Raw genomic sequence first — 22988 nt, forward strand, 5'->3', positions numbered from 1 at the left:
CTCTTCCCCTATCCTTAAATGTGTCAGCTCCTTTCATCCATAATCCTAAATTATGAACTACTTAGATTCTGGCTGGTTAATCAATCACTGCAGAAACATCACGTGCCCAGGTTTACACTAGAGGTGGTTGAAATCGTGCAGACCTTCTGAAATAGGTTAAATAAATAGACCTTTGTTGCCTAAAAATTTCTGTCTTCACATTGGGCTATAATAGAAAAAGTCCTGAATTTCTGCCTCCTCTTTCTGGTTTGGCTTTAGCCATGTGTCATATCTAACTTTATTCTATATAAAAGAAGATTGAACCAGAAGACCTCTATGACTTCATCCAGCTCTAAATTTTTGATACTGTTCTCCCAGCTCAAAATGGAAAGAATCAATTTAGATAATTTTGTAAGCATCGATTATGCACCTAATATGTGTTACACATATCACATATTTCACATATTTAACTGTTAGATTACCAGTAATTAAACTAGTATGCCTATCTTCTCAAGGACCACTGAGTCATGTAATGGATAGAGAGCCAGTCCTGGGGTCAGGAAGACTCATCTTTCTGAGTAGAAATCTGGCCTCAGACACTTAATAGGTGTATAATTCTGGGCATGTCACATAACCCTGTTTACCTCATTTTCTTCATCTATAAAATGAGCTAGTGAAAGAAATGGCAAACCACTCCACTTTCCCAAAACATTCCCAAATAGGGTCATAAAGAATTGGACAAGACTGAAACAACTAAACAACATCTTCTCGTTAACAGTTTCTTTTTTTTATTGTCTTTCCCAAATTTCAGATTATCCCTTATTTAAAATATTAATGATTTGGATAACATTTTCGTGTTGTAATTTACTTGGTATATTTTAACATTATTTCCCCAAATGGTACTTATGAGGTAAGAACTATGACTTTATATCTGTTGTTAGTCTTAGAAAACAGATGAACATGGCAGGAAATGTTGGATTAGATCATCTTTAAGGGATGTTTTAAATTCTTTGAGATTTCTTAGATAAGCATTGTTTTATAAGTGCTACAAATAATAGAGTTTAGTATTAATTTCTAAGGACTATTTCCTGAATTAGTCACCACAGTAGGAAGTGTGCTTAGCTTTTAGAAACATCATCACATAATATTTATTAAGTATTCTTTCCTTAGCCAACATTCACTTGCATTCCTTGTTCATTAGTTTCTCTCAGTTTTGAATAATCCATAAACAGAGGTTTAAAATCTTTTCAGATTATATTGAATCCTCAAAAAGCCAAGATGAAGGGATTCTACATTGGTTTTCCAGGAGAAATTTCTCCAAATTGGAAGTTTCTTACTATTTCCTCACCATAATCTGCCTCTTTTATCCTGCCCATTTTGTCTTATTTCCCCATTTATTAGTCCCTGAGAAAGAAAAAGTTAATTAATAATACTCAGTTTATACATTAAAGGAAAAGTGATGGATGAACTGAATGGAAAATTATAAAAATTTACAATAGCAAAGTAATCAGAGTGAAGAAAACATTATCCCTAGTAACTACAGCAGTGTAATAGAAAAAATCAATTATACATTGAAAACACCCCCAAATTATAAAGATTAAGCAGGTTTTGAGTGAAGTAATATGGAAACAATACTCTTTTCCCCCATCCTTTCATAAAAGTAGATCTGCAGACATTACATGTTGCTTTTGTTCAACATAGAAATCAGTTGTGCAGATTTCTTTTTACTTCCTAAAAAATACTATTTGTCATTTGGGATGACTCAGTGAGAGGAGAAAATGGGGGGGGGGGGAGCTAATCTTCATGTATAACTATTATGATGTAATAAAATAAAGCTTTACTTTAAAAGAGAAAATGAACATCCAGTGAAATTTAGTTAATTTATAATTTTATTTTGTATTGTAGTAGTTTTTAGAGTATATTTTACATCAATCCAAGGGATTTGATGCCTTCCTTTTGGGGATATCCTCCTTTTATAACTTTCAGAATTTTTTTATACACATATGCATGTGTGTCCATGCTTGCGTGTGCAACCCTCAAGTTATCCACCTATCATCCTAAACTTTTGTCCTGTGACTAATCTATCTCCTTTTTTGAGTCACTATAATGCCTTATATATATATTCTCATTTCTTAAAATTAAAAAAGTATAATTTTTTGGAGATGGTGGTGTTCCAAAATTTAAATACCATCTTTTTTTTCCCCGCGGGTGAAAAAGCATGTAATTGGATTCCTGTTGTATTGAATTTGGTAGTATATACATTTTTGATTACTTGAATATTATTGGGTACTTATGTAATTAATTGACTTTACCTTTTGAATGGAAAACTACTAGATCTGTAAAACACTTAGTAAAATATTAACTTTAACCAACAGAAATGCTAATGAGAGAAATTGGGAGCAATAAGTTATTTCTAGTTGCCAAGGAAAACAAGATTAGTATTTTAATGAACATTTATGTAATAAGGTGTACCAAATGGATCAAACATATATTAGGGCAAATTTGGGGTTTATGAGTTTAAATGAGGAATTCTTTCAGATAAACTCTATTTTGTACACTCTGGCCAATTGAGACATCCTTTATATTTCAGAAATTATCATGGAAAAAGGATTAGGGTGATTCTTGTTCCATTGTGTCCATTATTAGATTCAAAGTAGATGGGAATTGGAATGTAATATTAAGATTATGGATTCCAGGCATTCCATTTAGATTTTCAGGAATCATTTCCATGAAACTTTACCCTCTGATTCTTTTCTGTGTATAAAAGCTGAGCTTAGCTTTTTATTATTACTGGAAAAAATTGGATAATGTGATAAAATTTTTGACTTTGTCAATTTCATGCTACTCAGCTGATGTTCTTATTGGAGAATGGATTGTCTTGAAGCAGTTCTTGAGCCTTCAAATGGTTTGAATTTCTTTTAGAAATATCATGGGAGAAACAACAAGGGATATAGCACATCAATTGGAAAAGTTCGGGAAGTGGAACATGACAACCTTTTGGCAAATTGAAGTATTGTATGAGAGTTCAAAATGAATTTTATGTAACTTATTATTTAACTCCTGAAATATAAAGTAGGATAGAAATCTTTCATGAATTCATCAGACACTTGTTTTTTTTAGATATATGAGGAAAAACACATAGTTGTCCAAATTGAATGCTCTGGCCCAGTAAATGTAGTGACATGTGAGTGAAATATACTAATAGAACATTGATCTGTTGACTTTTTTTTTTGAGGTCATTAATGTTTTATTTTTATTTTTTAATTGAAATTTTATTTTGTTTTTCTAAATTACCTGTAAAGGTAGTTTTTCAGTATTCATCCATTTGCCCAGTTGTGAGTTCCATATTTTTCTACTACTGTCCTTCCTTCCCCTCCTTTCCATGGTAATAAACAATCTACATTTAAAATTGTGTTTAGCATATTTCCATATTAGTCATGTGAATGAGGAACTAGAAATAAGGAAAAAGGAAAACATAAAAAAAATTTTAAAAAATGAATATAGTATGCTTTGCTTCATATTGCATTGTTCTTTCTCTGAATGTGGATAGCATTGTCTATAGATGGTTTTTCAGAATTTTCCTTGATCTCTGAATTGCTGAGAGGAGCTGCATCTCACATTGTTGTTGTTAGTGTGTATAATGTTCTCTTGGTTCTGCTGATTTCATTGAATATCATTTCATGCTCATCTTTACATGCTTCTAAAGTCTGACAACTCATGATTTTTTACAGGAAAAATAGTACTCCATAACATTCATATACCATAACTTCTTCATCGAAATTTTTTGCCACTATAAAGAGAGCTGCTATAACTGTTTTTGAACATGTGATCCTTTTTCCATTTCTTTATGACTTCTTTTGGGTATAGACCTAGTAGTGGTATTGTGTGCATTAATATTCCAATTTTCCCAAAACCTCTCCAACATTGATTATTTTCTAAATTGTCATCTTAGCTAATCTGTATAGTAGGTTCACATTTAACAATACTATCTTTTTTAAGCATTTTATTTGTTTTAGAATTATATACAATAGTAATATATATCCATCATTTTTTGCAAGGCTCTGAATTTTTCAATCTCTCCCCCCCCCCCCCACAGAAGGCTTTCTGATAGTCTCTACATTGTTTCCATGCCATACACTGATGTAAATTGAATGTGTTATAACAGTAAACATAAGAGTAAACATAAACCCCCTACCCCCCCCCCCCGAAGTTGAGAAACCTCAAGAAGAGAGAGAGAGAGAGAGAGACAGACAGACAGACAGACATTGTATTTTAGTCTGTGTTCAGATTTCAATGGCTCTGTCTCTGGGGTGAGTTGCTTTCTTTATCACAAGTCCACCAGAGAAGTTGCTTCAATATTTTTCTCTCAGTTGCTATTACTAGCTGGTACCTCCACTCTATTTCTCCCCACTCTCATTTATTCTATTCTCTGTCTGCTTTCATCCTGGCCCTGTCCAAAAGTCTATTGAATCTGAGTTTCCTCTCCCTGAATCTTCCCTTTGTTCTATCACCTGTTCCCCCCTTCCCTCCCCCCATTCCTCCTCATCCGATCCCTTTCCTCCCATCCTTCTCCAGGGCAAGACATATTTCCTCACTCTATTAAGTGTGTATGCGATTTCCATCCTGAGCCATTTCAGATGAGAATGAAGGCTCACTCATTCCCCCTTGCCTTCCCCCCCTCCACTCCATTGAAAAAGCTTTTTCTTGACTCTTATAAGAGATCTTTCAGCTTCTTCCATCTCCTTTTCCTTCCTCCTAGTACTTTCCCCCATCGTCCATTAACTACATCCCTTTACCACATCATGCCATTATATTCCACTCCTTCCTATGTCCTGTCTATATATGCTCCTTCTAACAGCTCTTATAAACGAGAAAGTTCATATGAGTTATCAATATCTTCTTCCCATGCAGGAATACAAACAGTTCAACATCATTAAGTTCCTATTGGTTAGTCCTTCTCTTCCACTCCCTTTATGGTTCACCAGAGTCCTGTACTTGGAGATTAAACTTTCTGTTCATCTCTGGTTGTTTCAGTAGGAAAGTTTGAAAGTCCCCTGTTTAATTGAAAATCCATCTTTTCCCCTGAAAGAGGATGTTCAGTTTTGCTGGGTAGTTGATTCTTGGTTGTAAACCAAGATCTTTTGCCTTCTGGAATATCATATTCCAATTCCTATGAATTCTTAATGTAGATGCTTCCAGATCCAATGTAATCCTGACTATGGAGCCTTGGTAGTTGAACTGTTCATTTCTGGTAGGTTTTAGAATTTTCTTCTCTTTGATTTGGGAGTTTTGGAACTTGACTATAATATTCCTGGAAGTTTTTCTTTTGGGATCTCTTTCAGGAGGTGATTGGTGAATTCTCTTCTCAGCTTCTAGAATTTCAGGGCAATTTTTCTGTATTATTTCTTGAATAATGAAGTCTGGGCTCTTCTCCTGGTCGTGGCTTTCAGATAGCCCAATAATTTTTAAATTTTTCCTTTTGGATTTTTTTTTGAGGTTGGTTGTTTTTCCACTGAGATATTTCATATTTTCTTCTAATTTCTGACTTTTTTTTGGAAGAGTTTTATTTCTTCCTGATTTCTTACAAAGTCACCAGCTTCCTTTAGTTCCATTCTTCATTTGAAGGAGTTATTTTTTTCAGAGAGCTTTTTTACCTCCTTTTCTAGCTGGCCAGTGCTGTTATTTTAAGGCACTGTCTTCTTTTGCCTTTCAGGTTGCATTTTCCCTTAGGCCTAAACTGATTTTTAACATATTTTCTTCAGTATTTTTTTGCATATCTTTCATCATGCTTTTGATTTGAATTTTATGATTTATCTGCATGGCTCTCATTTTTCCTCCCAATTTTTCCTCCATCTACCTTAAGTTAACATTTGCTTGTGCCTTTTAGCAATATTGTCTTCGATTTGCTAATTTGACCCACCTGAAATTGAGATATTGGGCAAATTATGAAGATAATAAATGTTCCTTCAAATGTATGAGCCTGTGCTTATTTTCCTTTTCCAAACTCCAGGAGCAGGCTCCATGAAACACAAAATGCATGAAGGGGCTATTATCTTAAGTCACAATTCCTCTTACATCTTTCCCTTCTTGTGCTTATTTTTACTGCCATTATGTAAGCTTAAGTCTTCATCCCCCCCCCCCCATTCTGTGACCCTTGATTTTGTTCATAGCAATTTCCTAAAGTTTTTACTTTGAATTTTCCTAGAATTTCCCCATTTATCTATGCCCACTATATGATTCCTATACCACAGGGAATTGTTTTCTAACACATCCATTGAGCATAAAATCCTCCAAGAAAAATTGGAATTGGTCTCAGGTTATGGAACAACTAAAAAAAATGATTTTGAATATCAAGTAAATGAGGGAGAAGAAAAATTGGAAAGAGAAATAAGAACAATGTAGGAAAATCATGAAAATTGATCCAGAGATTCAGAATGAGATTCAGAAAATACTGAATAAAATAATAATGTAAAAACCAGTTTGGGCATCACTTGTACAAAAATATTCATAGCAGCTCTGTTTGTGATGGTAAAGAATTAGAAATTGAGTGACTGTCCATCAGTTGGGGAATGCCTGAACAAATTCTGGTATATGTATTTTATGAAACACTATTCTTCTATTAGAAACTAGGAGGGATGGGAATCCAGAGAAGCTTTGAAGGATTTGAGTGAACTGATACTGAGTGAGATGAGCAAAACCAGAAGAACACTGTACACCCTAAGTGCAACATGAGATTGATGATCAATCTTAATGAACTTGCTCATTTCATCACTGCAACATTCAGGGACAATTTTGGGATATCTGCCATGGAAAATAGCATCCATATCCAGAGAAAGAATTGTGAAGTTTAAATAAAGAGCAAAGAGTATTAACTTTAATTTTTATTTTTTTAATCTTTTATTTTATTTTTTTTATTTATTTAAAGCAATGCTGTTAAGTGACTGGCCCAGGATTACACAGCTAGGCAATTATTAAGTGTCTGAGGTCAGATTTGAACTCAGATCCTCCTGAATCTAGAACTGGTGCTCTATCCACTGCACCAACTAGCTGTCCCCATGCTATCTTATACTTTATTTTTCCAATTTTTGGTCAATGGGAACAATCTAAAGAATTTCAGATTGCCTTCTGTTGGGGTGTGAGGGAAGCAAAATGGGGGAGGATTGTAAAATTTAATAATAAATTAAATTAATAAAAAATAACATAAAAATTGTTTGAGTCAAATGGAAAAAGCAGTCCTAAAGGCCAACAAGAAGAAAAATGCCTTAAAAAGCAGAATTGGCCAAATGGAAATACATATACACAAGCTCTCTGAAGAAAATAATTGACTTTCTAAGAAATCAAGAAACAATAAAACCAAAAACTAGCAGAAAATATGAATTACCTCATTGGAAAAACAACTGACCTGAAAACAGATCCAGGAAATAAAATTTAAAAACTGTTGGATTTCTCTGAAAGTTGTGAACAAAAAAAGAAAGTTAGACATCGTTTTTAACAGATTGTCCTGTAAAATTGCCCAGATATCTTTGAAGCAGAAAGTAAAATAGAAGTAGATAACATTCACTGTTCCCATCCTGAAAGAGATCCCCAAATGAAAACTGTCAGGAATATAGCCAAATTTTGGTAAGTTTGAAAAATTGGCAATAGCCAAGTTTCAGAACTCCTAAGTCAAGGTGAAAATGTTGCCACCAGCCAGAAAGAAACAATTCATATATCATGAAGCCACAGTCAGGACAACTCATTATGGAATTATAGGACTTAGAATGTGTATTCCAGAAGGCAAAACAGTTTGGATTACAATTAAGAAACAACCATCCAGCAAAACTGAAGATACTCTTTCAGGAGAAAAGATGGACATTCGATGAAATAGGGGACTTTCAAACTTACCTGATGAAATTAGTAGAGTTGAACAGAAAATTTGATCTTCCAAGTATAAGACTCAAGAGAAGCATAAAAATGGTAAAAAGGATATTGAAATGCTTATATTTCTTCATGGTAATATGATCATAGGAACCTTCTCATTTATTATGGCAGTTAGAAGGAGCATTTATAAACAATGCAAAACTGGGAGTTAAAGTTGAAGGTATTATATATTTCTTAAAAAGTGGAGTTAATGTGGGAGAAAAGATTGTACTGGGAATAAGGGAGAGGCAGAATGCAGTAATTTAATTCACATCAAAGAGGCAAGAGAAACCATTTTTAGTGGAGTGGGGGGGGGATGTGAGCCTTCCTCTCATCAGAATTGGCTCAGAGAGGGAATAACATACGCACTCATTTGAGTACAGAAATCTTTCTTACCCTAGAGGAAAATAAAAGAGGCAAGGGATGGAATGGAGAATGGGTGGTGAGGAGGGGTGTAGGTGATAGAAGAGAGATAAGATTCTGGAAGAAGTTAGTCAGATGCAATATACTTTTGAGGAGAGTCATGGTGAAAGGAGAGATATAATAGAATAAGGGAGTGGAGATTAATGGAGGGAAATACATTTAGTTATAGCAACTGTGGGAAAAAATAAACAAGTTTTTCTGATAAAGACCTCATTTCTCAAACATAGAAAACTGAATCAAATTCATAAAACATAAGTCTTTTCCCAGTTGTTAAATGATCAAGAAGTATGAACAGTTTTCAGATGAGGTTATCTTTGCAATTTATTTAAAATTTTAAAAAAATGTCCTATGTCTTGGGAAAGCTAGGTGGCACAGTAGATAGATCCCTGACCCTGGAGCCAGGAGGGCCTGAGTTCAAATCCAGACTCAGGCATTTCATAATTACCTTGCTGCATGACCTCGGGCAAGTCACTTAACCTCATTGCCTTGCAAAAACCCAACCAAACAAAAAGTCTTAACTCACTATTGATAGCAGAAATTCAGATTGGAAGAATTCTGAAGTACTACCTTATGCATTTTATTTGACTAATAGGACAGAAAGAGAAAATGATAAATATTGGAAGGATTGTAGGGGAATTGAAGCATTGATACACTATTGTGAAAGGGATTCAACATTTCTAGAGAGCAATTTGAAACTGACCTACCCTTTGGCTTGGCAGTGTTACTGCTGCTTTGTATTCCAGAAGAGTTGGAATATGGGAAGGAAACAATCTATTTATATAGAGAGATTTATAGCAGCTCTTTTCTGGTGGCAAGGAGCTGGAGATTGAGGGGATGCCCAGTGGTTGTAGAATGATTATGGTATGTTATTGAGATGAAATGCTGTTCTATTGTGTGAAATGATGAACAGGATGCTCTCAGTAAAAAGAAAGCATACACAAGCCAGATGCAATGAGAAATGTACTTTATACAAAGTAACAGCAGTGTTAGAGGATGATCAGCTGTGAGTGACCTACATCTTCTCAACAATGATGTGACACAAGACTCTTAAGGATTTATGATAAAGAATGATATCCATCCCAAAACAGAACTGAAGTTGTCTGAATACATACTGAAATATACTTTTTTCCCTCACTTTACTTTTCTTGAGATTTCTCTTTTTTGTGGAGGAGGGATTATTTGCTTTTACAACATGACTATTGTAGTATTGTTTTTCATGGCTATACATTCTGAATCTACACCAAATAACTGCTTTCTTAATGATGGGGAGTGGGGTGGGAGGAAGGGAGAGAATTTGGAACTTAACGTTTTGGAAGTAAATGTTGAAACTTGTTTTATGCATGTAACGGTGAAAAAACATTTAATTTTTTAAAAAATTCACAATATAAGTCCTCCCTTGTAATAAATTAGTGTATTCAAACAAAATCAATTCCTTTGTCTTCCTGAAAATTTAGGTATTAATTTGCATTTTCATTATATTACTTCATAGCTAAAAGGCAAGAGTTATACTTCATTCTCAGTATTCTGGAGAGATGGTGAGGAGACCTACATATTTAATGGTCATTCTACTTTCTAGAGTTCCTAATTTTGTCAAAGTTGTTTTCCTTTCCTTACTCTGTGTCATTTTATATATTCTCCCAGATTTCTCTGAGTCCATCATATTCCTCATTTCTTACTATAATAATATTGCATCATATTAATATATTATTGTACAATCACTTGATTTTTTTGTTTCCACAAATATGCTTCTGTAAATATTTTTGCATAATTCCTACTGCCCTTGATCTCCTTGGTGATATATTCTCTCCACTAGTATCACTGTGTCAAAAATAGATTCACATTTAGCAAATTTTTCAGAGCAATTGTACTTCTTCATGACCACACCAGTGCTACAAAAGTTGTTTTCTCATTTTCTCTCCAACATTTCCTATTTTCATTGAACTTGGTTAATGAAAAGTCCAAATTATTTTTAAAAGCAACATTTTATTAATTTACTTTGGTTTTTACTTTGCTTAGGTTCTTCCTGGTCCAATTAGTTATTGTTTTTTTAGGTTTTTGGTTTTTTTTTGCAAGGCAAATGGGGTTAAGTGGCTTGCCCAAGGCTACACAGCTAGATAATTATTAAGTGTCTGAGGCCAGATTTGAACCTAGGTACTCCTGACTCCAGGGCTGGTGCTCTATCCATTGCGCCACCTAGCTGCCCCTCCAATTAGTTATTAACATTAAAGAATGTTGAAAAGGATAATAATATTCTATGAGTCAATTGAATAATAATAATAGTAACAGTATATAACACTAGCAGTAGTAACAACAGCCTGCTTCATGGTACTGCATGTGGTTTATAGAATCCTAAAATTATATTTAAATTCATTCATGCCTGGGAGGAGGGAGGCAGGGATGAGATATTGGGGAGGGAGTAGGCTGCTCTGAATAAAAAGAATGTTAAGTCTTAGCTCTCTTATTCATTACCTATGAGAATTTGGACATGCCACTTCATCTCTCTGATCTTCAATTCTATTATCTATAAAATGATGATAATAACTAATGTCTTAAATTATTGTATATGAAGATTTTTCCATGTTCTATTTTTTTGAAATGTTTAGAAATTTAACTGAGACTGTAGTTAAGATGTTGGCAATAATGTCTTGTATTCATTTTCTGCATTTTCCTTCTTTTCTTCCTCCTTCTTCCACAATGATTGGGATCAATTGTGTCTTTCAATTCTAGAGTTTCTATACAACTTAATCCAGAACTTCTTTAATTTCAGATAGACCTTTGGTAATAAGACAACGAAAATGAGTAAAAAGAAAATGGAGAATAAGAGAGTTAGTAATCAGAATAGTTGTAATGGTAGGCCCAGCATTGTAGCTTCAGTCTCTTTATAAAGATTAACAGAAAAGTACTTCTGAAGTCTAAGGAAGAGAGAATCATTTTGACACCTCTGAGGGTTCTGTTGGTCATGTTCCTCATTCAGAAGGTTCTGCTCTAGGTTCCAGTAGTTCCCTGCTATTAAAGTGCAAAAAGAGAATTATGTAGGAATGATAGTTTCATAGCTAAAATCACAAGACAATTGGAACCACCTCTTCATGAGAAAGACGAAAATCAGTGCCCTTGAGAAGGTTGTTTACGTGTGTGTGTGTGTGTGTGTGTGTGTGAGAGAGAGAGAGAGAGAGAGAGAGAGAGAGAGAGAGAGAGAGAGAGAGAGAGAGAGAAAGAAGGGGGAGAGACAGAGTTTACTTTGGATAAGTCTTCTTTAGACTATTGTTTATGGGAAGAAAATGTAATGGATTCTAGAATGAGTGTAATCTTTCATGCAAGATGTTAAGCCTCTAAAAACCAATTGCAGGAATTAATGTGTTTTGCACAAATGAATTGAAGAAGAACAACCACAGTCCAGGGAACAGCATAGTCCAGGTTATAGACTTTCTGAGCAAAAAGAGAAAATATCTGGAGCACAACCAGAAGTTCAGTGAGCAAAATTTAGCTTTTGTCGAAAGTACTAGCATGATCATTTGGAAAGCTGAGAAATAAGTAACAGATTCTTACTAATTTTTTTGAAATGAAATTTTATTCATTTTTTCCAGTTACATGCAGTGATAGTTTTTCAACATTTTTCCATTTGCAAATTTCTGAGTTCCACATTTTTCTTCCACAAAAGTCTTGTAAAAGTTGTACATGTACATTGCTATTTAACATATTTACATATTAGTCATGTTGTGAAAGTGGAATTAGAACTAAGGGAAAGAAAAAAAAAACCATGAGAAAGAAAGAGACATAAAAGAAGTTTACTACAGTGAACATCGTATGCTCGTATGCTTTTCTCTGCATTCAGACCTCATAGCTTTTTCCCTCAATGTGGATGGCATTTTCTGTTGCTGGTGTCTCAGAATTGTCCTTGATTTATGAACTGCTGAGAGGAACTGCATCCATCACTGATTCTTTATACATACATACATACATATATATATATATATATATATATATATAAATATATATATATATATTTATATATATATGGATATGAATCAGCTATATTAGTAACAAGTGTTTTTTTATTCCTCTTCTCTAAGCTCAAATTTGTCAACTATAATTTCCCACAATTCAGTTTAGATTGTGTTGTTGTTGTTGTTCCTTCTACATTTTTGTTATATTGTATTCCTGGTTCTGAGTCAACCCAGCTTCAGTTCAAATATATACATGATAGTATCATCATCATTCCTTATTATGCAGCAATATTCTATTTATGTACTATACTTTGTTTAGCCATTTGCCCACCACGAGAGCAATTTGAATTTCTTTCCAAATCTTTTCTACTGAAAAAAAAATTTTTTTTTAGATAAAAAATATTTCTATAAATATTTTGATGGGGGGGCGAAGCCAAGGTGGCATCATGAAGCCAGCATTTCCTGGGAATTCCTTCCCCCCAAAACTCCAAAAGCCAACAAATTATGACTCTAGTCAAAATTTAGAGGGACAGAACCCACAGAAAGACTGTGTGATATATTTTCCTTGTCCAAGATTGAACCCCCTAAGGAAAAATCTCTAGGGCTAGATGGATTCCCAAGTGAATTCTCCCAAACATTTATGGAATAATTGGTTCCAATTCTATATAAACTCTTTGGAAAAATAGGGGAAGATGGAACTCTGCCTAACTCTTTTTTTTTTAGGTTTTTTTGCAAGGCAAATGGGGTTAAGTGGCTTGCCCAAGGCCACACAGCTAGGTAATTATTAAGTGTCTGAGACCAGATTTGAACCCAGGTACTCCTGATTCCAGGGCCAGTGCTCTATCCACTGCACCACCTAGCCACCCCTAAATATATTCAGTCTTATTTTTTTCTTTAGGTTTTTTTCAAGGCAAATGGGGTTAAGTAGCTTGCCTAAGGCCACACAGCTAGGTAATTATTAAGTGTCTGAGACCAGATTTGAACCCAGGTACTCCTGACTCCAAGGCCAGTGCTTTATCCACTATACCACCTAGTCGCCCCATTCTTGTTCCTATTTTTATGCATTGGGATTCATTTCTAGGGTAAACCACACAGCTAGGTAATTATTAAGTGTCTGAGACCGGATTTGAACCCAGGTACTCCTGACTCCAAGGCTGGGGCTTTATCCACTACGCCACCTAGCCTTCCCTGCCTAACTCTTTCTGTGAATCCAATATGATGCTGATACTTAAACCAGGAAGAGTTAAAACAGAGAAAGAAAATTATAGGCCTATCTCCCTAATGAATATAGATGCAAAAATCTTAAATAAAATCTTAGCAAAATGATTACAAGAAGTTTTCACTAGGATAATACATTATGATCAAGTAGGATTTGTCCCAGGATTGCAAGGTTGGTTCAATATTAGGAAAACTGTTAGTATAATTAATTATATCAATAATATACCTATCAGAAATCATATGATCATATTAATAGATGTTGAAAAAGCTTTTGATAAAATACAGCACCTATTCCTACTAAAAACACTAGAGAGTGTAGGAATAAATGGTTTGTTCCTTAGACTAATAAGCAGTATCTATATGAAACCATCAACAGACATTATATTCAATGGGGATAGGCTAGAGGCAATCTCCAGAAGATCAGGGGTGAAACAAGGATGCCCATTATCACTACTGCTATTCAATATTATATTAGAAATGTTAGCCTCAGCAATAAGTGAAGAAAAAGAAATTGAAGGAATTAGAATAGAGAAGAGACAAAACACCCACTCTTTGCAGATGACATGATGGTATACCTAGAGAATCCCAAAAACTACTTGAAATAATTGGCAACTTTTAGCAATGTAGCAGGATATTAAATAAACCCTCATAAATCCTCAACATTTCTTTATATGACCAGCAAGATATAGCAGAAAGAGCTAGAAAGAGAAATCCCATTCAAAGTAACCTCGGAAAAAATAAAATACCTGGGATTCTACCTGCCAAGGCATACTCAAAAACTTTTTGAAAACAGTTACCAAACTCTTCTCACACAAATAAAATCGGATTTAAATATTTGGGCAAGCATCAACTGTTCATGGATAGGTCAAGCTAATATAATAAAAATGACAATTCTACCAAAACTAAACTACTTGTTTAGCACTCTACCAATAAAAATTCCAAAAAATTACTTTGAGTTAGAAAAAGTTGTAAGTAAATTTATATGGAGAAATAAAGGCAAGAATTTCCAGGGATTCAGTGAAAAAAAGTGCAAAAGAAGGTGGCTCAGACTTCCCAGATCTAAAATGATATTATAAAGCATTAGTCCTCAAAACTGCCTGGTATTGGCTAAGAAATAGAGTCTTACTAATGAAATAGACTAGGTGCAATAGCAGGAAATGATTATAATAATCTGCTGTTTTGATAAACCCAAAGAGTCTAGCTATTGGGATAAAAACTCTCTCTTCAATAAAAATTGTTGGGAAAATTGGAAGTTAGTATGGAAGAAACTTAGATTAGACCAACAACACATTCAATTCGAATTGAATTGAATTGAATTGAAACAACACTGTCAGACAGCCTTCTGTGGGGGGGGGGGGAATTGTAAAATTCAAAACCTTACAAAAATGATAGGTAAATGCTACTATTGTATATAATTGGAAAACAAAATGTTAATTAAAAAAGAATAAATCACAAGCACCAACAACAATAAAAAAGAAAAGAAATAAACATTTTGATGCATGTTTATGTGATAACAATTGAAGGGAATAGAGTTGTGCCTGGAGTCAAGAAGATCTGAGTTCATATCCAGCCTTTGACATGTTTTAGCTATGTGACTTGGGGTAAGTCCCTTAACCTCCTTCTTCCTTCCTCATCTATATAAAATGGAAATAAGAATAGCCCCTATGTTGCAAGGTTGTTTGTGAGGATCAAGTGAGATGAAAGATATAAAGTGCTTTCAAATAACCATAGCAGAACGCTAATCCAACTGATCTATTTTAGGGCTGTATTTTGCTAAGAAGTGCTAGTCTTCTCTTCAGGAGATGTATATTAGGAATTCATCTCTGTCTTTTACTGCTATTTAATCACAGAGAAATCATAACTTCTCTTTTTCCTTACTTCCAAAAATGTGGATAGTGAATTAGGTGTTTTCCATTTGTATTGTATTATTGTGTATATTGTTTATTTGGTTCCACTTTAGTTTGCATGAACTTATATAAATCTAAGCATACTTCTTTGTTATATCCATCCTTCCTTATAGCATAATAGTATTCTATTACGTTCACGTATCACAATTTGGTTAGTCATTCTGACATCATTGAACATCTAGACTGTTTACAATTCTTGGCTACCAGAAAAAGTACTATTTTAAAAATTTTGGAATATTTAGAGTCTTCCTTTTTATCATGAATTTCTTAAGGTACATTACTTGGGCCATCTTTGAAAATTTGGGTACCATATCTTCTTGATTTAAATAATTCCAAATTGTTTCCCAGAAAGTTTGTACTAATTCACAACTGCAACATGTTTATGTGCATTTATTCCCACAGTTTTGCCAAACACTGCATTTCTACATTTTTTTAGTGTTCTGCTAGTTATGAGGTGAAGTCTTAGGGTTGTCTTAATTTATAAATTTTCTAATTATTTCTAATTTAGAACAGTCTTTAATATAGTTATTAATAGTTTGGGAGCATTGCTTTCGAGAACTGCTTTTCATTTCCTTTATATGCTAGGAAAGGCTTACTTGAGAGTTTTGATGGAACTTTTATTTTTTTCTTCAATTGTCTGATTTCTATCTCTCCCCCTCCCCCCCTCAATCTTTAGGCATTAATTTTGTTTGTGAAAAAACTTTTCAAGGTTGCATAATTTTAAGTATTCATTTTATTTCATGTAGTTATCTCCAACCCTTACTTTTTGAAATCATTTGCTCTTTAATATTCAAGTTATTTATCAATTTTGAATTTATTATGCTATAAGATGTTGGTACAAGCCTAATTTTTTAAAAATTTATTATTTAATTTGAATTTTACAATTTTCCCCAAATCTTGCTTCCCTCCCTCCACCCCCCACCCCCCCATAGAAGGCAGTCTGTTAGTCTTTATGTTGTTACCATGGTATGCATTTATCTAAATTGAATGTGATGAGAGAGAAATCTCCTTAAGGAAAAAAGAAATAAAGCAACAGAAAGCAAAATTACATAATAAGATAAATGTTGTTGTTGTTGTTGTTGTTTTTTTAAATTAAGGGTAATAGTCTTTGGTCTTTGTTCAAACTCCACAGTTCTTTCTCTGGTACGGTATTCTCCATCGCAGATACCCACAAATTGTGCCTGATTGTTGCACTGATGGAATAAGGAAGTCCATTAAGGTTGATAATCACCCCCATGTTGCTGTTAGTGTGTACTATGTTCTTATCGTTCTGCTCATCTTGCCTGATCAGCATAAGTTTGTGCAAATCCTGGCTTCCTTGAATTCCCATCCCTCCTGGTTTCTACTAGCTCATAATGTTCCATCACATAACATATACCACAGTTTGTTAAGCCACTGCCCAATTGAAGGACATTCACTTAATTTCCAATTCTTTGCCACAACCTCTCCAATCATCGTTCATTTTCCTTTTATGTAATCTTAACCTATCTGATAGGTGGTACCTCCTAGTTGTTTTAATTTTCATTCCTGTAATTAGTAATGATTTGGAACATTTTTTCATATGTTATAAATATATATATATATATATATATATATATATATATATGTTTAATTTCTTCATTTGAAAACTTCCTGTTCATATCTTTTGATCATTTATCAATTAAGGAATAACTTGTAACATTATAAATTTGATGCAATTTTCTCTTATATTTTAAAAATGAGACCTTTATTAGAACCCCTAGCTGTGAAAATTGTTTCTTGGCTTTCTGTTTTCCCTCTGTCTGGTTATATTAGTGCAAAAAATTTTAAGTTACTATAGTCAAAATTCTCCATTTTGTAATTTATAATATACCTTATTTCTTATTTGTTCATAAATTTCTCTCCTTTCTATAGATCTGGCCACTTTTTAAATCTATGGAACTGCTTTCCAGTTATCCTACCAGGAAATTCTTTCCTAAGTAACTTATATTTTTAGTTTTTAATACAGATTTCATTAATATTATGATTTCGCTACTTTTTATTAATCCTAGTTTAGATTTTTCCATTATTTACTAATACAAAGTGTTTTTTGGTATTGATTATTTTTTTAGGTCTAGAAGTCCAATTGTCTCGTAATTCTTATCTTTAAAAATATTTTCTTTTATACTTTGGATCTTCTTGTGCTCCAAATCAATTTTTTATTATGTTATAATGTTTTCTAAAATAACTTTTTGATAGTTTGCTTGCTATAGCATTTAAATTGTAAGTTAATTTTGTTAATATTATTTTTATCATATAGACATGTTCCCTATAGCAATTTAACTTCTTTATTTCATTAAAGGGCTTTTTGTGATTGAATTTTTATTTGTACTGAGTATGCTTTGCTAAACTGATTACCAAGTATTTTATACATTTTATAGTTATTTTGAATAGAATTGTCACTCTTGGATTTGTTAAATTTCTGAAGTGCTACAGTCTTGGTGGTTTTATTTTTTATTGCAAAAGATTGCTGAAGCTATTAAATTTCTTAACTAGTTTTTTAATTTAACTTCTTAAGGTTTTTTAAAATAAATTATCATTGCTGTCAACAAATAAATATAGGTTTTGTCATCATGTTACTTACCATTAATTTTTTCTCCCATCTTACTACTATTACTAGCATTTCTTGTATTAAAAAAATAGAAAGAATGGACATTCTTCTTTTGCTCCTAACTTAATTGGAAAAACTTGGAATGATTTTTTTCATATGTGATGTGTATTTTTAATTTAAGATATCTATGTAGTTTATGATATTTTTAATAAAAAGTTCCTCTATTCATATACTTGGTAAAATCTTTTCACAGTTATGATGAGCTTTATTCTTTCTTAAATGGGAAGCAGAGTGGGAAAGGTTTAGCTGGAATGCCGAAGTCTGAATGCCATGTAAAGTCTTTACTTCTGAATTATAGGAAGTTACTAGTCTCCTTGTAACAGATCTTTGTGGAACAGACCACAACACAAATATTATGTTCAGTTTGGTGAAACTTCACTTAAAGCTGACCTGGAGGAAGAAGGATCACAACAGCAAATAAATGTTAGTCTAATTCCCTCATCTGTAAATTAGTGAAATTAGCAAGATATCTTTTTCTAAAATCTATTCTAGATTCAAATTTACTAATAATGAAAATTTGATCTACTTAGACAGGAGATATCTAAGTAGACATGAAGTGGGACTATGGGAAAGGCATCACCTCATTATTTTCAGTCCTCATTATCATTGGGAGGAATGTTTGAAGCATTTAGAAACTAGTATGATGCTGCTTATATAGGTTACTTTTATTTTAATGTTTTCTGCTTTCTTTCCATTTTGATTTGTCTTGTGATCACAAAGGAGTAGATACATTATTATAATCCATTTCTTATTGTTCATCATCCTGATTTGTAAGACTGTTCTTTTCTATTCTACTTTGCCCTATTAAGTTCCATTTTTCTTTTTTTGCACGTTTTTTAATATTTGTTTTTATGTTTTTTCATTGTCTATTTTCCAATTACCTGCAAAGATAGTTTTCAATGCTCCTTTTTTTAAAATAAAATTACTTAAGGCAATGGTGTTAAGTGACTTGCCCAAGGTCACACAGCTAGGCAATTATTAAGTGTTTGAGGTTGGATTTGAACTCAGGCCCTCTTGACTCCAGGGTCATGCTCTATCTACTGTGCCACCTAGCTGCCCCTCAGTATTCATTTTTTTAAAGAATGGATTAGAAGATTTTATTCTCTGTGATAAAAACACAAATGTGCACAGAGTTGACATAATCTTTTTACTTTATAAAAAAAAGGATGGGCGGAAACATTTACAAATATCCTTCAGTAGTTTTTTTTTTTTTAAGTCATAAATGCAATCAGAAATTCTGTGTGTGTGTCTACTCGTCATCTCTGAATACTATATAAGCTAGTATTACCTAGGAATTAGAACCTGCCTAGGTATTGAAATTTACCCAGGCCAGTTAAAAATACACTACAGTGATAGTTTAGACCACTGTGCCTTTTATAATTTAGGACAATTTGAGAAAAGCAAATGCTTATTTCCTCATTAGGAAACAAGACTACTTTCTTGACATCATCCAGTATCAAAAATATTTCAGTTTGATTTACCTTTAGCCAAGGGTAAAATTAAACTCTCCTATACCTAGATGATTTTTTTTGGCATTCAGTAGTTCCAAAAGCGAATTCTATCTGAACTTCGACTGAGTATATACCAGTAGAGTATCCATAACTAGGTGCTAATAAAAAATATGTCAGCATACTGGCTGAAGTCCGTGTGTTAACAAAAAGAGATCAATATAAAATGTTCACCAACATCATTCTTGGAAATTTTGCCAGTCTGGTATAGTGAAACCTGATTGGTTCCTTCAGTATTTATCATACTCATTATAAGGATGCAAACATCAATAGATTTCTTCAAGGTGTTTTCCAATTTTGTCTTTTAGCTTTCTAAAATGTAAAAGATCTTCTCTTCCAATTTCAAGCATTTTTTCTTCCCACAATTTAATTTCATTTGCATAACGAATTTTATCATCTTGAGCAAGCTGCATATATACCTGCTCCTGAGATAATGACAGAGCTTTCCACTCTTCATTTAAAACCTTCATCATCTCCTGTGATGAAAGTCCTTTTGATTCCTTAAAGCATTCAGAAATAAAAATATTATAACCTGAACGAGGTTTTTTGGACTTTCCAAAGACAGTTAACTCCCTTTTTTTCTTTATTATTTCTTTTCTAAAAGATATGGAACGCTTCACGAATTTGCATATCATCCTTGTGCAGGGGCCACGCTAATCTTCTCTGTATCCTTCCAATTTTAGTATATGTGCTGCCGAAGCGAGCACTCAGTCTTCATTTTTATTAAGATTCTAAAGTCAATATTTTCGACCACCCTCCCTTCCCCTTCTTCTCCTTGGCAGTGAGTAATCTGATATAGATTGTGCGTGTATAATCATATTTAATATTTTTCCATGTTACTCATGATGTGAAAAGAAGAATTAGAACTAAAGGGGGAAAAACTGAAAGAAAGAAAAAAAGAAAGAAAAAATAAAAAAAGATGTAAAAATATATCATAGTATTCTTTGTTCTGCATTCAAACTTCATAGTTTTTTGTCTGGATATGGATGGCATTTTCTTCTGACTGTGTATTTTGACCTTCCATGGGACCAAAGTAATTGTCTATGGTCGGATTTTTTTTTCTTCTGTTGTTCGATTACTCAGGCTATGACTTGATTTTAATTCTTTGTTAAGATGGGCTTCTGCTTCCATGGTGAAGGACTGTGCAGTTTCAAACATTTGAGAGTTTTTCCAGCTGTTTTCAGGGACCCCCCCCCCCCCATGGAACCCAATTCCTCTGAGTGCTCTTCTGCCCTGTATTCTGCTATGACAGCAAAGTTCTTTTTCCTGATACTGGGGTCCCAGATTATTGCTTGTATCTGAGTGTGGGCAAAGCCACAAAGTCCTGCCACAGGATAGATAACAAAAAGACCTCTGTAATGTCCTTCTACTGTCTCTGAGCTGAGCTCTCTGGAAGCTGTTAGTGATTCCCGTGGCCAGGGCTGCCCCAAGGCCCATGCTGCACTGAGGCCTACACTGTACCACGGTTCACCACTCACTCTCCTGCTCCAAACTGTCCTTGGACCCAAATGTCCCTAGGAACCCAGGTCCTGGATGACTGGAGTAGGTTTGCTACAGTGGCTGTCCAGCCTGGGCTGCTCTGTAACTCTTTCTTACTCTAGTCTAGCAACTTTTCCTGTGGATCTTTCAGATTGTTTTGGTTTGGAAACTTGTTTCACTACATCTTTCTGTGGATTCTGTCACTCTTGAATTTACTTAGAGTCCTTATTTAGAGGTATTTAGAGTGATCTGGGGGAAAGCCGCCAGAATTTCCTACCTTCACTCTGCCATCTTGGCTCCACCCCTTACCCTCCATCTTTTTTTTTAATTATAAAGATTTTATTTGTTTCAAGTTCTACAATTTTCCCCTTAATCTTACTTCCCTCCCCCCCAACCGCCACAGAAGACAATTTGCCAGTGTTAATATTGTTTCCATGGTATACATTGATCCAAATTGAGTCTGATGAGAGAGAAATCATATCCTTAAGGAAGAAACATAAAATATAAGAGATAGCAAGATCAGACAATAAGGTATAAGATTTTTTCCTAAATTAAAGGTAATAGTCCTTGGTCTCTGTTCAAACTCCACAGTTCTTTCTCTGGATACAGATGATATTCTCCATTGTAGACAGCCCCATATTGTCCCTCATTGTTGCACTGATGGAATGAGCAAAATCCTTCAAGGTTGAGCGTCATCCCCATGTTGCTGTTAGGGTGTATATTGTTTTTCTGGTTTTGCTCATCTCACTCAGCATCAGTTCATGCAAATCCCTCCAGGCTTCCATGAATTCACATCCCTCCTGGTTTCTAAAAGAACAATAGTGTTCCATGATATACATATACTACAGTTTGCTAAGCCATTCCCCAATTGAAGGACATTTACTTGATTTCCAATTCTTTGCCACCACAAACAGGGCTGCTATGAATATTTTTGTACAAGTGATGTTTTTACTCTTTTTCATCATCTCTTCAGGGTATAGACCCAGTAGTGGTATTGCTGGATCAAAGGGTATGCACATTTTTGTTGCCCTTTGTGCGTAGTTCTAAATCACTCTCCAGAAAGGTTGCATGAGTTCACAGCTCCACCAACAGTGTAATAGTGTCCCAGATTTCCCACAACCTTTCCAATAGTGATCATTATTCTTTCTGGTTAAATAGGCCAGTCTGAGACCCTCCATCTTCATGGCATTTTATATCATTTGGCTTTTAGAATTGTCCTTGTTTACTGAATTTTGAGGAGCTGAGTCCATCATAGTTGATCATCTCACAGTGTTGCTGTTAATGTGTACAATGTTCTCCTAATTTTGCTTACTTTAACTAAATATCAGCATGCAGATCTTTCCCTGCTTTTCTGAAAATCGCCCACTCTTGATTTCTTACAGAACAATAGTACTCCATCTTATTCATATACCCTAATTTTTTTGGTTATTTGCCAATTTACATCCCCCTCAAATCTTATTCGTTGCCACTAAGAAAGAGCTTCTACAAATATATTTTTACATTTGGGTCTTTTTCCCTTTTACAAATGATTTCTTTGGGATATTTTGGTATTGCTTGATCAAAGGGTATGCACAGTTTTTTTTGCCCTTTGGGGAATGAATGTACTGTCAATATATCTTCTCTCTCATTGATCATTTTCCTTTTTTGTCATCTTAACCCATCTTATAGGTGTGAGTTGGTACCTCATTGTTGTTTTAATTTACATCTCCCTGATCAGTAATGATTTAGTGCATTTTTTTGTATGACTTTAGATACCTTTACTTTCTCTATTTGAAAATTGTTAATATCCTTTTACCCCTCAACATTTGGAGAATTATATTCTTGTAAATTTGATTCAGTTCTCTGTTTATTTTAGAAACAAGTCAAGTGAGTCCTCTCCATTCTCTTCTGATAATAGCTGTGAAAATTGTCTCCCAGTCGTTTCCATTCTTCTAATCTCTTTTGCATTGGTTTTCTTTGTTCAAAATCCTTGTAATTTAATGAAATCAAAATGATCTTTTTT

The 22988-nt window shown here is 33.9% G+C and overlaps 1 protein-coding gene and 1 non-coding gene across 11 annotated transcripts in view; one reads left to right on the plus strand and one right to left on the minus strand.

Annotated features, from left to right (window-relative positions):
- BCAS3 (BCAS3 microtubule associated cell migration factor) overlaps window positions 1-22988 on the plus strand; it is an 851656-nt gene that overhangs the window by 318162 nt on the left and 510506 nt on the right. The window lies entirely within an intron of this gene.
- On the minus strand, window positions 20108-20214 carry LOC141515642 (U6 spliceosomal RNA). The gene has a single exon (XR_012476404.1). It is a non-coding gene; the product is annotated as a U6 spliceosomal RNA (small nuclear RNA).

The sequence above is a fragment of the Macrotis lagotis genome, chromosome 2, assembly GCF_037893015.1.
Source record: "Macrotis lagotis isolate mMagLag1 chromosome 2, bilby.v1.9.chrom.fasta, whole genome shotgun sequence".
Taxonomy (NCBI): domain Eukaryota; kingdom Metazoa; phylum Chordata; class Mammalia; order Peramelemorphia; family Peramelidae; genus Macrotis; species Macrotis lagotis.